The 16630-nt window shown below is 38.4% G+C and overlaps 1 pseudogene; it reads left to right on the top strand.

The window, feature by feature from the left end:
• The first annotated feature begins 230 nt into the window (after positions 1–230).
• On the top strand, positions 231–3740 carry LOC109444050 (elongation factor 1-alpha 1-like; annotated as a pseudogene).
• Positions 3741–16630: the final 12890 nt, after the last annotated feature.

Below are 16630 nucleotides of genomic sequence, written 5' to 3'. Positions count from 1 at the left end.
ATGTATATATGTATATATGTATATATGTATATATGTATATACTTACAAGAAGCAGAGTACAGCATTAGGAATAGAGACAGTAGACATGTAATGGCTGTGTGCGATGTCAGAGGGATAGTGGATGGGGGAAGGGGGTTCACACAGGGTGAGGGATATAAATGATAAACGTCTAAGTATTACTTTGTCTTGTGCACCTGAAACTAATAAAAAAGAAAAAGTTTATCCTTTGACTCAGTTACAAAAATTATTCTGTGCCATTGATAACTTATACTATTTTTTTAAAGTATACAGTATGCTCTTTTTAAAAAATTACATAAAACTTTTAGTAGTTGACTCTTTTTTGGTAGGCTTTAAACCTAATTCAATGAATTCATTCATTATTTAAATCTATTCTCTGCAATTTTTTGTTTATTCTTCCAGAAGAATTTTGTTGTATTTCAGGTTTTAATAATTAAAGGGAGAATAGGTTTACAACAAATAAAAAAATATTTTAAAATTAGTGTTAATTATTTTATGTTCTTTTTGGTCTCTGGAACAAAAACATTTTTGTTGTTTGTTTTAGAAGTACACACAAATATGTATGGATTATCTTTGGTGGGGGGATATGGGAGTAATCATTACTTCATATTTATAGTTTTTAGTTTTTTCTATAGGAGCATGAATTAATAGGCCCAATGTATAAAGGAAGATTTTTCACAAAGGGTTTGCCACCAGAATACAGGTGTCACGAAAACCACCTCTAAACCTAAGCCAAAATGGGAAAAGAAAAGACTCATATCAACACCATCATCATTGGACATGCAGATTCAGACAAGTCTCCCACTACTGGCCATCTGGTCTGCAAATGTCGTGGGATCAGCGAAAGAACCACTGAGCATTTTGACAAGGAGGATGCTGATAAGGGAAAGGCCTCCTTCGAGTCTGCCTCGGTCGTGGATAAACTGAAAGCTGAACGTGAGCGTTCTATCACCCTGTGGAAATTTGGGACCAGCAAGTATTATGTGACCATCACTGATGCCTTAGAACACAGAGACTTTATGAAAAACATGATTACAGGCTAAACGAAATAAGACAGAAAAAGTTGAGAGCCATATGATTTCACTCATATGTGAGATATAAAACTGGAAGCAAGAAACAAAAACACACAAAAACTCATAGACACAGACAACAGTTTAGTGTTACCAGAAGGTAAGGGGAGAGTGGGGGTGGTAGAAGAGGGTAAAGGGGGTCAAATATATGGTGATGGAAGGAGAACTGACAGAGTGGTGAACTCGCAATGAAATATATGGATGATGTATTATAGAAATATACACTTTAAACCTATATAATTTTGCTAACCAATGTCACCCCAATAAATTTAATTTAAAAAATTGTTTTTAAATACATGTTTACAGGAACATCTCACAAGACTGTGCTATTCGGATTGTTGCTGCTAGTGTTGGTGAATTTGAAGCAGGCATCTCCAAGAATGGGCAGACCTGTGATCGAGGCCTTCTGGCTTACACGCTGGGTGTGAAACAACTTATTGTTCGTGTTAACAAAATGGATTCCACTGAGACACCCCACAGCCAGAAGAGATATGAGGAAATCCTCAAGGAAGTCAGCACCTACATTAAGAAAATTAGCTACAGCCCTGACACAGTACCTTTTGTGCCAGTGTCTGATTGGAATGGTGACAATATGCTGGAGCCAAGTGCTAACATGCCTTGGTTCAAGGGATGGAAAGTCACCCGTAAAGATGGCAATGCCAGTGGAACCACGCTGCTTGAAGCTCTGGATTGCATCCTGCCACCAACTCGTCCCACTGACAGGCCCTTGTGTTTCCCCCTCCAGGACATCTACACAGTTGGTGGTATTGGTACTGTCCCTGTGGGCCGAGTGGACACTGGTGTTCTCAAACTCGGCATAGTTTTCACCTTTGCTCCAGTCAACGTTACAACTGAAGTAAAGTCTGTGGAATGCACCATGAAGCTTTGAGTGAAGCTATTCCTGAGGACAATGTGGGTTTCAATGTCAGGAACGTGTCTGTCAAAGATGTACGTAAAGGCATTGTGGTTGGTGACAGCAAAAATGACCCACCAATGGAAGCAGCTGGCTTCACGGCTCAGATGATTATCCGGAACCATCCAGGCCAAATCAGTGCTGGATATGCACCTGTGTTGGGTTGTCACACAGCCGACATTGCCTGCAAATTTGCTGAACTAAAAGAGAAGATTGATCATCGTTCTGGGAAAAAGCTGGAAGATGGCCGGAAGGTTTTGAAATCTGGTGATGCTGCCATCATTGATATGGTTCCTGACAAGCCCACGTGTGTTGAGAGCTTCTCCAGCTAGCCTCCTCTGGGCTGTCTTGCTGTTCACAGCATGAGACAGACAGTTGTTGGGGTCATCAAAGTTGTGGACGAGAAGGCAGCTGGAGCTGGCAGAGTCACCGAGTCTGTCCAGAAAGCTCAGAAGCCTAAATGAATATAATCCCCAACACCTGCCACCCCAGTCTTAATCAGTGGTGGGAGAAGGTCTCAGACCTCTCTGTGTCAACTGGGTATGTTAGTTTAATAGTAAAATGTTGATTAATGATAATAATGCATCGCAAAACCTTCAGAAGGAAAGGAGAATGTTTGTGGATCATTTCCGTTTTTTGAGTGTGGCAGTTTTTAAGTTAGTTTTTAAAATCAATACTTTTTCATAAAAACAACTTGACCAAAAATCTGCCACAGAATTTTGAGACTCATTAAAACAAAGTTTAATGAGGAAAAAAAATCTAAGGGTAAAACCACCTTTTTACTGTTACCACTTAAATCTGGATGAAGGTATTACACAAGAGAGAAAACCTTTTTTATGTTCATCTGTAACCATTAACTAAAAGTATACAACTCTTTTGTTATCTTGAACATTGAACCTTTGTAGACTTTTAAAGTTAGTGAAATGCAACCACTTATTCACATTTGCTTGCTAAGTAGAAATGATACAGCATATTTTCTCCTGAGTCATTGTGATCAAACATTTCCTTCCTACTGAATTATTTCTATGCAGTCAATTATTTACAGCACACAGACATTGAGCCATTAAGAAGAGATTTTTTTTTGGAGACCAGTAAGAAGAGATTTGGGGGAAATCGTTTCACATAAGACCGGCAGAGCTGAGGCCAGCGTCCAGGTTTCCTGACTCCTTACATCGTGCAGTCTTTCTGAGTGCAGTCTTTAAGTAACGATGATAACACTTAAAAGGGCAGAGTTCACAGAAAGCCTCATCAAATGGCATAGGAGCATCCCTGAAAACTTGCATATATTTGACATTCAGATCACATTTTCATGGCAGTAGGAGAGCTCACAGTTTAAGGAAATTCTGTGGTGTATCCTTAGGTAAAGAGAATCATCACACTACTTTGTCTTTTGTATAAATATATACATGAAATCATAAAGTTTTTGAGCTGTTTAATCAGAACTCCCTGGAGCATACATTCATTTTCCCTACCACATAAAGACATGGGAGGACATCTGTTGATGTTTCTGTCATACAGATATGGAGCATTATCTTTGTAAGTTGTTGGATGTAGGACAATTTTCTTAACTTTTCTGGACCTCAGTTTTCCTATTGGTAAAATTGGAATAAAAATAATTACCTCATCGGACTCTTGTGAGGATTAAATGAGACAAAATTTTAGAGTGCCTAACATAGAAATGCTTTCATTATTTAATGTGTGAGATTAACAGGTAATAAAGATCCATGAACTAAATGTGAGCTTCCGTAATGCCTGTAAGTCACTGACGAAATTGTTGGTGCTGAAGCCACTGCTGACCCTTTTGGATTGCCCATAGCGATCTTCCTCAGGTTACAGCATTCGTTTAATGCCTTTAGATATATAGTTGTTCAAACAAGTAAAGGCCTTGCTGAGTTCAGGATACACTATACCCACTGCCAATGTAATAATCACATCAAAAAGAACAAACAAGGCAACCTAATTTAATTTCCAAGTTTGGGCAATTATGCATAAAGCTGCTATAAACGTCCACGTGCAACTCCTTTGTGTAAACACCAAGAAGTGTGCTCAGTAGACGTATGGTAAGAATATGTTGAGTTTTGTAAGAAACTGCCAAACTTTTCTTCCAAAATGGCTGTACCATTTTTGCATTCCTGCCAGCAATGAAGGAGAGTTCCTGTTGTTCCCCGTCTTTGTTAGTATTTGCTGTGTCAATGTTGTGGATTTTGGCCATTCTAATATGTGTGTGGTGAGATCTCATTGTTTTAATTTGCATAGCCCTAATGACAAAAATGGAACAGCTTTTATATGCTTACTTGCTTCTGTGTATCTTCTTTGGTGAGCTGTCTATTAAAGTCTTTGACTCACTTTTTAATTGGATCATTCATTTTCTCACTGTTGAGTTTTAAGAGTCTTTTGTATATTTATCAGATACGTCTTTTGCAAGTATTTTCTCTCGATATGTGGTTTCAGTTTTCATTCTCTTGACAGTGTCTTGTTTTAAATTTTAATGAAGTCCAGCTTATCAATTATTTTTTTTCTTTCATGGATTGTGCCTTTGGTGTTATATCTAAAAAGTAATTGCCAAACTCAAGGTTGTATAGATTTTTCTCTGTTATCTTCTAGTTTTATAGTTTTGTGTTTTACATTTAGGTCTATGATCCATTTTGAATTATTAATATTTGTGAGGGGTAAAAAGTCTGTGTCTAGATTCATTTTTTTTTACATGTGGATGTCCAGTTGTTCCAACACCATATATTAAAAAGACCATTTTTTTCTCCACTGTATTGCCTTTGATCTTTTGTTAAAGATCAGTTAACTATATTTATATAGGTCTATTTCTGGGCTCTCTGTTCTGGTCCACTGATCTATTTGTCTATCCTTTCATCAATGCCACATTATCTTTATTTTTTCTTTTCTTTTTTAAATTAAAGTTTATTGGGGTGACAGTTGTTAGTAAAGTTACATAGGTTTCAAGTGTACAATTCTGTAATACATCATCTATATATCATGTTGTGTGTTCACCACCCAGAGTTAGTTCTCCTTCCATCACCATATATTTGATTCCTTTTACTCTCATCTGCGACCCCCCTCCCTCCTTACCCTCTGGTAACTACTAAACTATTGTCTGTGTCTATGAGTTTTTGTTTCTTCATTTATTTATCTTGTTCTTTTGTTGTTTTCAGTTTTATATACCACATGTCACTGAAATCATATGGTTCTCTACTTTTTCTGACTGACTTATTTTGCTTAGCATAATAATCTCAAGATCCACCCATGTTGTCCCAAATGACACTAGTTTTTCTTATAGCAGAATAGTATTCCATTGTGTATATATACCACATCTTCTTTATCCAATCATCTATTGAAGGACACTTTGTTTCCATGGCTTGGCTACTGTGAATAATGCTGCAATGAACATCGGACCACATATATCTTTATGGATAAATGTTTTCAGGTTTTTGGGGTAGATACCCAGGAGAGGGATTGCTGGGTCATATGGTAAATCTATTCTTAATCTTTTGAGGAACCTCCACACTGCCTTCTATAGCAGCTTCACCAATATGCATTCCCACCAACAGGTATGAGGGTTCCTTTTTCTCCACAGCCTCTCCAACGTTTGTTATTATTTGTCTTGTTGATGATAGCCATTCTGACTGGGGTGAGGTGATATCTCATTGTGGTTTTCATTTGCATTTCTCTGGTGATTAGTGATATTGAGCATTTTTTCATATGTCTATTGGCCATCTGTATGTCCTCTTTGGAGAAATGTCTATGTAGGTCCTCTACCCATTCTTTACTTGGATTGGTTGTTTTTTTGTTGTTGGGTTGTATGAGTTCCTTCTACATCTTGGATATTAGCCTCTTATTGGAGGCATTGTTTGTAAAACTCTTCTCCCATTCGGTTGGTTGCCTCTTTATTTTGTCAATGGTTTCTTTTGCTGTGCAGAAGCTTTATAGTTTGATCTAGTTCCATTTATTTATTTTAGCTTTTATTTCCCTTGCCTTTGAAGTCAAATTCATAAAATCCTCTTTGAGCCCAAGGTCCATAAGTTTAATACTTATGTTTTTTTCTATGCAGTTTATTGTTTCAGGTCTTATGTTTAGGTCTTTTGTTCATTTTGAGTTAATTTTGGTACACGGTGACAGATAGCAGTCTAGTTTCATTCCTTTGCACGTGGCTTTCCAATTCTCCCAGCACCATTTATTGAAGAGGCTGTCTTTTCTTCTTTGTATGTTTTTGGCTTCTTTGTTGAAAATTATCTGTCCATATTTATGTGGGTTTATTTCTGGGTTTTCAGTTCTATTCCATTGGTCTGTGTGTCTGTTTTTCTGCCAGTACCGTGCTGTTTTGATTATTGTTGCTCTGTAATACAAGCTGAAGTCAGGGAGTGTGATACCTCCAGCATTGTTCTTTTTTCTTAGGATTGCTTTGGCTATTCAGGGTCTTTTGTGGTTTCATACAAATCTGATGATTTTCTGTTTTATTTCTTTAAATAATGCCATTGGGATTTTGATGGGGATTGAATTAAATCTGTATATTGCTTTGGGTAATACGGCCATTTTAACTATGTTGATTCTTCCAATCCATGAGCATGGAATGTCTTTCCATTTCTTTGTGTCTTCTTCAATTTCTGTTAAAAATGTCTTATAGTTTTCAGTGTATAGGTCTTTCACATCCTTGGTTACGTTTATTCCTAGGTATTTTATTCTTTTTGTTGCAATTGCAAAAGGTTTTTTATTTTCTTAATTTTTTTTTCTGAGATTTCATTGTTAGTATATAGGAATGCAATGGACTTTTGTACATTGATTTTGTAGCGGCAATTTTGCTGTATTTGTTTATTGTTTCTAATAACTTTTTGGTGGAGTCTTTACAGTTTTCTATATATAGCATCATGTCATCTGCAAAAAGTGACAATTTAACTTCTTCATTCCCAATTTGGATGCCTTTTATTTCTTTCTCTTGCCTGATTGCTCTGGCTAGGATTTCCAACAGTATGTTGAAAAGCAGTGGTGATAGGGGGCAGCTATGTCTTATTCCTGAACATAGAACAAAGGGCTTCAGTCACCATTAATTATGATATTAACTGAGGGTTTGTCATATATGGCCTTTATTATGTTAAGGTATTTTCCTTCTATACCCATTTTTATTAAGTGTTTTAATCATAAATGGATTTTGTATCTTGTCAAACGCTTTTTCTGCATCTATTTGATATAGTCATGTGATTTTTGTCCTTTATTTTGTTTATGTGGTGTATCACATTGATGGATTTGCATATATTGATCCATCCTTGTGCCCCAGGGATGAACCTCATTTGGTTGTGATGGATAATCTTTTTAATGCATTGTGGTATTCGATTTGCTAGAATTTTGTTTAGGATTTTTGCATCTGTATTCATCAGAGATATTGGTCTGTAGTTTTCTTTTTTTTGTGCTGTCCTTACCAGGTTTTGGTATCAGGGTAATGTTGGCCTCATAAAATGAGTTAGGGAGTATTGTCTCTTCTTCAATTTTTTGGAAGAGTTTGAGCAGGATTGGTATTAGATCCTCTTTGAATGTTTGGTAGAATTCACTATTGAAGCCATCTGGTCCCGGACTTTTGCTTTTGGGAAGATTTTAGATGACTGATTCAATTCCTTACTGTTAATTGGTCTATTTATATTTTCCAGTTCTTCATGATTCAGCCTAGGAAGGCTATGCGTTCCTAAGAACTTGTACATTTCTTCTGTGTTGTTGAATTTGGTGGCTTATGGTCCTTCACAGTATTCTTGGATGATCCTTCGTATTTCTGTGGCATCTGTGGTAACTTCCCCGCTTTCATTTCTGATTTTGTTTGCTTGTGTCTTTTCTCTTTTTATCCTAGTGAGTCTAGCCAAGGGTTTGTCAATTTTATTAATCTTTTCAAAGAACTAGCTCTTTGTCACATTAATTTTTTCTATTGTCTTTTTGTTCTCTATTTCATTTAATTATACTCTGATTTTTATTATTTCCTTCTTTCTGCTGACTTTGGGCTTCATTTGTTTTTCTTTTTCTGGTTATTTAAGGTGTAATGTGAGGCTGTTTATCTGGTATTTTTCTTCTTTCTTGAAATAGGCCTGTAATGATATAAATTTCCCTCTTAAGACTGCTTTTGCTGCATCCCCAAAATTTTGGTGGGATGTATTTTCATTTCATTTATTTCTATGTATCTTTTGATCTCTCCTCTTATTTCTTCTTTGACCCAATCATTCTTTAAAAGTATGTTGTTTAATCTCCACATATTTTTGGCCTGTCCTGCTTTCTTTTTGCAGTTGATATCCAATTGCAAAGCCTTGTGATCAGAAAATTTTCTTGGTATGATTTCAATCTTCTTAAGTTTGCTGAGGCTAGTTTTATGTCCCAATATATGGTCTATCCTTGAGAATGTTCCATGTACTCTAGAAAATAATGTATAGTCTGATGTTTATGGATGAAGTGCTCTATATATGTCAATTATGTCCATTTCATCTAATGTGTCATTTAGGGCTGATATTTATTTATTTTCTGTTTGGATGATCTATCCATAGCTGTCAATGATGTATTTAGGTCCTCTACTATAATTGTGTTTTGGTCGATTTCTCCCTTTAGTTCTGCTAATAGTTGCTTTGTACGTTTTGGTGCTCCCTGATTGGGGGCATAAATATTGATGACCGTTATGTCTTCTTGTTGTCTTTATCATTATGAAGTGTCCATCTTTTTCTCTTGTTACCTGTTTTATCCTGAAGTCTGTTTCAACTGATATAAGTATAGTTACACCTGATGTTCTCTGGATACCATTTGCTTGGAGTGTCAATTTCCACCCTTTAACTTTGAGTTTATATTTGTCCTTGTCACTGAGATGTGTCTGTTGGAGTCAGCATATGGTTGGGTTTAGTTTTTTCTATCCAATGTACTACTCTGTACCTTTTTATTGATGAGTTTAATCCACTTTCATTTAGGGTGATTATTGATATATGAGGATTTCCTAGCACACTGTCTTTGGCTTTCTGGTAGGACAGTGTCTCTGTTGTTTCTTTGCCTTTTTGTTGCCATCTTTTATTTCAGTGTGGTTGTATTCTATGGGTTTTTTTCCTCTGTTTCTTCCTTTTTTATGTTATATATTTCAGTTCTGGATTTTTTGAGTGGTTACCATTAAGTTTATGTAAAAGAAAGTTTCATATTTAGAGCATTCCATTTTCTTCAGCATGCTTCCTTTCTCCATCCCCCTTTGGCAGTTCAGGCCTTTATTCTCTCCCCTTTTATGTTTTTGTTGTCACAAATTATCCCTATTTATGTTGTGACTTGATTTCTGTGCTGTGATAGCAAGTTGTCTTTTTCCTCTTTTTTCTTTAAGTGTTTTTTTTTTCTCTTCTTTATACTGTATGTTATATTTAAGTGTATAGTGTCCTGTTTGGTGTAGAGGTTGCCATTTCCTTCTTCTGTCTGTCTGTTCATAATACTACTCATGATTTTGTATTCCTTTGTTTTTTTGTTTCAGGTCGAATAGCCTCCTTCAGTATTTCTTATAGTGCAGGTTGTGTGTTAGAAAATTCCTTCAGCTTCTGTATGTCTGGAAAGGTCTTTATTCTTCTTTCATATCTAAAGGGTATCTTTGCTGGATATGTTATTCTTGGCTCAGAATTTCTCTCTTTTAATAGTTTGAATGTTTGATTCCACTCTCTCCTGGTTTGTAGAGTTTCTGCTAAAAAATCTGACGATAATCTAATAGACTTTCCTTTGTAGATTACTGTCTTCTTTTTTCCCTGGCTGCCTTGAGGATTCTTTCTTTGTTGTTAATTTTTGACAGCTCCAATACAATGTGCCTTGGAGAAGGCCTGTTAAGATTGAGGTAATTAGGTGTTCTATTTGCTTTTTGGATTTCAAGGATCCAGTTCTTTCCACAAGTTTGGGAAGTTCTTGTCGACTATTTGTTTGAATATACTCTCTGTTCCCGTCTCCCTTTCTTCTCCTTCTGGTATGCCCATTATTTTTATATTGATCTTTCTGATGGAGTCAGAAAGTTCTTATAGAGTTCTTTCATTTCTTTTAACTCTCAAGTCTCTCTCTTCTTCCATCTGTATCATTTCCAGATTTCTGTCTTCGATGTCACTGATCCATTCTTCCATCTGGTCAACTCTACTACCTACGCTGGGTATTTCATTCTTCATTTCTTTTATTGAGTTCTTAATCTCCAGAAATTCTATTTGGTTCTTTTTTAAAAATATCAATCTTTTTGATAAAATGTTCATTTTGTTCTTTGATTGTGTTTCTGAGTTCATTAAACTGCTTGTCTGTATTTTCTTGCATCTATTTGACTTTTTTCAGAACGGCAATCTTGAATTTTCTGTCATTTGAGTCACATATTTCCATGTATTTAAATTCATTTTCTGGAGACTTTTCATTTTCTTTCTGAGCTGCCTTGTTACCTTGGTTATTCATGGCAATTAATGAACTATTATTTCTCTTGCTAGGCATCTACACGAGTGGGTTCTGCAATGGGTTGATAAGAAGAGGTCTTTCTTTTGCTTTCCAGTAGGTATTGGTGGTGTTTTATTTTCTCTCCTGCTGCAGCCTTTTATTCTCTCTCATGCAGTAGCATTATATTTTCTCTTGCACTGTTCCTGCTTCTCACCCGATTGGGGGGGGGGGGTTCCCTGGAAGGTGAGCTTCTCCTCTGTGATCAGGTTACCTGGGTCTCAGGGCACCACCTCTGTAGGGAGATGTGGAGAGCTTCTGAGGCCAAAGCTCTTCTTGCACCAGTTTCAGAGCTTTGTTTACCCCTGCAGGGATCCACCCAGATAGGTGTGGGCAGGGGCGGGGAGGCTTGTGAGAAGTGGCTCTGAGCAATGGTGGAGACTACCAGCACGGTTAATCTTGCACCTATGGTTCCTTCCCTTTTGCGAGCATTCATTGGGCTTTGAGTCTGTGGCTGCAGGGCCACAGTTCTCAGAACTGCAAACATTCTGTTCTTTTGATCTGACACTGCTACCGTTCCACTTCTAGCACTGGGAGGGTGGGCGTAAGGCGAGCTCTGGGTGGGTGGAAGGGTCGGCTAGGCTCCATGCCTAAGCCATCCACCCTCTGCTTGGCAGTGAGGGCTTAAACCACCATTTTCACCCTTCTTCCCTCAGTCTTTGCTCCAAGGTCTCTGCCATGAGTGTTGGGTTCAGCCATATTATATGCTGATCCCATATAAGGGATCAGGTGGGACTGTGGGAGCGCCAGCAGTCCAAATTCTTCTCTTTCCCGTGACTGCAGTAGTTCCATACTGCAGGGAGCTTAGAGCTCCAAGCTCTGGTCTGCTTCCTGCACCCACGCGGCCCCCATCTGTGCACTTCCTGCTTCCCTCCTCCCCCGCTCGCCCAATTTGCCCACCTTTAGATGATTTCAGTTGCACGTCTCTTAGTCTTGCTGTGCAGGGAGTCCTTTGTGAAATTATAGCTGTTCAATTTGTTGTAAATTCCACAGAAATTATGCCATTTCTGTGACATAATCTGTCTCTGTCTTTTAACTGGTATATTTAGACCACTGATGTTTAAAGTGATTATTGATATAATTGGATTGATATCTACAATATTTGTTACTGTTTTATATTTGTTGCCCTTGTTCATTGTTCCCACTTTTGTATTCCACTCTTTTTCTATCTTTGTGTGTGTGTGTGTGTGTGTGTGTGTGTGTGTGTGTGTGTTTTAATATGCAAGCAAGGTTTATTAGTGATACATTATCAGGGAAGAGAACAGGCCTAGTTGAGGTGTGGGAGAGGGAGAGAGAGAGAAAGAGAGAAGCCTAGGTCCCTGATATTAATGATGCATTCTCAGGGAAGAGAACTGAGGTAGAGGAGAAAGAGGGAGAGTGCACGAGAGAGGGAGGGAGAGGGAGCAGGAGAGAGGGAGAGAGAGAGAGCATGTGGGCGAGACAGCTGGTGCAAAAAAAAAAAGGCGAGAGAGTTCTTGTCTCGAGGACTTATAGTTTGCTGGGTAGAGTGAGGGAGTTACGTATTGATTTGGTGGGAAAGGTGGTGCATGCTCTTTCATGGGAGGGCATGACCTCCTAAGATGGATGGAGGTCTGTTGACTCAGATCCTTATCTTGCTGCAGACCACCTCTTACCATATGTTGTTGTAAAATCAGATACGTGGCCGGAGGCAGTTAATCAAAGCTAGTTATGATCTTTTTCTGTGGGCACTATGGACCCCCTCCACTCCTCCTCCTCCTCCATTTCCTAACATCTTCCTAACATTTTCCTCCCACAAGCATTAGGAATCCAAATCTTTAGGGACATTGGGGTGATGACCGCTCTGGCTGCTTCCTGCTGTAAAGGGACGTTGAGACTTCTTTGGGTTCCATCTGCTTGCTAACTGTTGATTGGAGGATGTGGAGGGAAGTGTCCATCCATCATTCCATGGTAGGTGTCCAGAGCTTGGGGTCCCAGAAGTTGATAGTTGTTCATGACGATCATTTGTAGTTTTATAGCCTCTATTCTAGAAGAGATAAATTTAGTTAGTAAGCTGATTATCATTAGTCTGAATAGTAATAACACTAGAATGATTAATAATGGAGCTACAAAGGGAAGAAGTAAAGACATGAGCCATGAATTTGAAACCCGGAGTGAGGTCGAGGTCTTGATCCTAGATGCAGATTCAAGGATGCTCTGAATGTTCTGTTGGACTTGTCCTGATTTGTTAACATAGAAGCAACGCTGTTCCTTAAGATAGAGGCATGTTCCCCCAGCTGAGGCTGTAAGGAAGTCTAATGCTCTTCAGTTTTGGAGGGCGACTCCAGCTAATGAGTCCAGTTATTCTTGGAGTGCCCAAGCGTTTCCACTGTTTTATTTAATGATTCATCCATTTTCTGTGATACGCGGTGGTGGATTACTAGTCTATAGGACTTGTCCTTTTTCCTGTCCACTAATACAAGAGTGTTACAAGGGAACTAAGGGGCTTCAGTAGCCCATAAGAAAGAAACTTAGAAATTATAGACTGAAGCCCAGCCCTTGCCTCAGGCCTTAGAGGGTGCTGCTTTTGGTGGGGAAACTGTGAGGGATCCTTAAGACTAATGAGGACTGGGTTTTATTTATGCATTTATACATTTATGTGGTTAGTATGGAAAGGCCATTTGGTTACATAAGTTTAAAATGCGCATATTAAGGAACTAGGAAAAGTTATTTATGGTAAACAAATCTGTCCAAATTTAGTTGATCTAATTATGGAGGACAAATACCCTGGGTGTATCTAGACAAATCATAAAACATAATTATATGAGAAAATAATTGGACTACTGCTTGCCTCATGTTGCTGTCTTTTTTGATGTTCCTTGGATTAGTTTAGAGGCTTTAGTATGCTAATCAAAAAAGCTGACCCCTGTATGTTAAAGATTTTGTTCCTGTGTGTTTTAAGGCTCCCCTAATATATTATTGTCCTTTATTAAAATAAAAAGTTCCTATCGGGACCTACTGTATATTTTTATCATCCCTGATATAGGAATTCCATTTTTTTAGTATTGACCACTAATGGGTAATCATAGAAAAAAACTAGAGGTTTAGAGGGAGGAAGAAGGCTCTAATTTTTAGAATTACAGAAACCTATGTTGGTGTACATACAAAATAAATATACAGCGTGCATTCTATCTCTGATCAGAAGAATATGATATTAACTTCTCAAACTTACAGTTATAATGCCAGAAAACACCGGAATCTTCATAACAAACAGACAAAAACAAACAAACAAGGCTAACAAAGGCATTTTTTCCTTGATTGCCACCTGCCAAAGAATGGATTCCTGTTGAATGTCACCTGACAGAAATCATCACCAATCGTTAAACAACCCAAATCCCACATCACTGACACCAGAGGGGGAAACTATTTGGAAAAATGCAAATCTGAAAAAATGATTTGGCTTGTAAGAGCTGGAAAGCTCAATCCCTCTCTGTACCACTCACCAGGTGAGCCAGGAAAGATGAGCTGTAGACCGATGGGATTTAGGTGAAGGACAAGTTGCACCTTCAGGCTACATACTTCTCTTGATTCTGATGGTAGGACTCAGGTGGGAAAAGCTTGGCGAAACTCTCTGGGTTGTTGTGGTGATCTCTTTATTGTCAGTCCTAGCCCCTGCTTTCTTTTCTCTTGGGAGATTTCAATCAGCGCATCTTGCTTCCCTTGGCCATTCCAAGAATGATCAGGGCTGCCTTACTCTCTGCGAAGGTGGAACTGCATTGGAGGGATTTGTGTCAACCCTTCTGGTCTCCCACATGGGAAAGCTTCGAGTGCCTAGGGGTTTTCTCCCAGCTCTCCTAACTGTTCCCTCCCATTTTGTAGTATTAATCTCAGTACTTGGTGAAGACCAGTGTGACCAAAAGAGTTGGGGGTAGTACAATCTGTTTCTGTGGCTCCTCTAGATTCTATGCTGTTATGCCAGCCCCACACATGGCCTGGAAAAGTTGGTTAGAAGTTACGCTGGTTTCTTCTGAAGCCCATTTATGGTATATTTTCCCTCCTTGTTCTGTTTCAGTCAGAGATGAAAGCCACTGTGGCTCTCTTCTGTCTTATAAAGGTCTTGTCATTTCCAGAGCATCGTTCAGGGATTAGCAAGGGTTTTCTTTAAAGACTCAAATAGTAAATGTTTTGTGGGCTGAGGCAAGATTGAACAGTTCTTATTGAAAGATTGTTCATGTTGAATAGTCTTTTACACATTTCATAGTCAAAAATGTAAAAACCAGGGTCTCCCAAAACCAAGGGTCAGCTGAATTTGGCCCACGGGCCAAACCAACCCCAGTTTAGTTCATTTAGGGTTCTTTGTGTCTTCACTGATGGACTTAAAAAATCTATGATTACATCATCTTTCCAGCTTGCTTCTGTTAGTGTGGTCAGAGGTTTGTACCAAACCCAGTATACTAATATCAGGTCTCTATCGGACCCTGGGTCTGACCTCATCCCAAGGCTGAAATCATTTTAACACTTACAGACATACAGGAAAATGTGGAAGTCCATCTTATGGTTGTCTTCTGATGTTACCTGAATGAATATCCTAGTAAAATTCTTATATCTTTCAGATGTTAGTAATCCAGAACACATTCCCTGGTACTATTAGTAAATATTTTTATTATTTGTAAATTTAAGGTAAACAAATATATAGTTAACCTTAGGCCAGGCATTAAAGTATACATTAGAATATATATGTATGTATGTGTACACTAAAATATACATTACTTTATTATTAATTAATCTCTGTAGATACTGTCGGTATATACCCATAAAACAAAGACCTATTTGTGTGTGTGTGTGTGTGTGTGTTGATGACAAACATGGCTCCACGTAATCCTCCAAAAGATGCTGTTTGCCCTCTAATACATTGGCAAGTATGTCTGGTTGCTGTTAATTTAGGGTGCCATGATTTTTTTTAAAGAAAGATTTTATTGGGGAAGGGGAACAGGACTTTATTGGGGAACAGTGTGTACTTCCAGGACTTTTTTCCAAGTCAAGTTGTTGTCCTTTCAATCTTAGTTGTGGAGGGTTCTGTTCAGCTTAAGTTGTTGTCCTTTCAGTCTTAGTTGTGGAGGGCACAGCTCAGCTCCAGGTCCAGTTGCTGTTGCTAGTTGCAGGGGGCACAGCACACCATCCCTTGCGGGAGTCGAACTGGCAACCTTGTGGTTGAGAGGAGGCGCTCTAACCAACTGAGCCATCTGGGAGCTCAGCGGCAGCTCAGCTCAAGGTGCCGTGTTCAATCTTAGTTGCAGGGGGCGCTGTCCACCATCCCTTGCAGAACTCGAGGAACTGAACTGGCAACCTTGTGGTTGAGAGCCCCCTGGCCATGTGGGAATCGAACCGGCAGCCTTCGGAGTTAGGAGCATGGAGCTCCAACTGCCTGAGCCACCGGGCCGGCCGGGTGCCATGATTTTTAAAGAACATTTGCTTTACTAGGGGATGGGGATACTAAGGCGTTGTTGTCTAATGGGTATAGAGTTTCAGTTTTGCAAGATGAAAAGTTCTGGAGGTTGGTTGTACAACAATGTACATATTCTTAACACTACTGAATTCTACACTTAGAAATGGTTAGGATGATAAATTTTACATCACACATTTTTTACTGTAACACAAAAAATTTGCTTTAAAATATTATTAGATAAAAAATACCTGATAATTATGGAAAAATCAGAAAATATAGACAAGCAAAAAGAAAAATAAAAATCACCCACAATCCTAAGTTAACATTTTGTTGCATAAATGCATAATTATATATGTGTAGTTTCTCATTGAATATGTTATTTTATAACCTTACTTTTTCAGAGTTTACACTATTTTTAACCAGATTTCAAATTCTATGTCCTTAATTAAAAATCTAGAGGAGTAGGATATTTCACATTTCTACTAACTCTAAGGCCTTAAACGGAAGTGAAACTGCACATTGAGGGGTACATGCCTCTCTATTGATGATTCTCTCTTTAAGTCATGTGCCCTCAGGAAAGGGAAGGCTCCTCCATTCCTGATTTGTCAGCCAGCTCTGCTGACATCTTTCATTGGTTCCTTTAAGATATGCCCACACCTACAGAGTTTTCGGGCACTTGTGGGAACTGGTTAGTCTACCGGTCCCTGGGTCTCCTCAGTCACATGTCTATCTCCTGGGATCATGTAAACATACATTCGAGCAAGGTTAACGATT

Source organism: Rhinolophus sinicus, chromosome 15 (assembly GCF_057876585.1).
Source record: "Rhinolophus sinicus isolate RSI-liver-muscle chromosome 15, RSI-T2T, whole genome shotgun sequence".
Classification (NCBI taxonomy): domain Eukaryota; kingdom Metazoa; phylum Chordata; class Mammalia; order Chiroptera; family Rhinolophidae; genus Rhinolophus; species Rhinolophus sinicus.
Note: the sequence above shows the minus strand (reverse complement) of the source record. Positions and strands in the feature narration are given on the sequence as shown.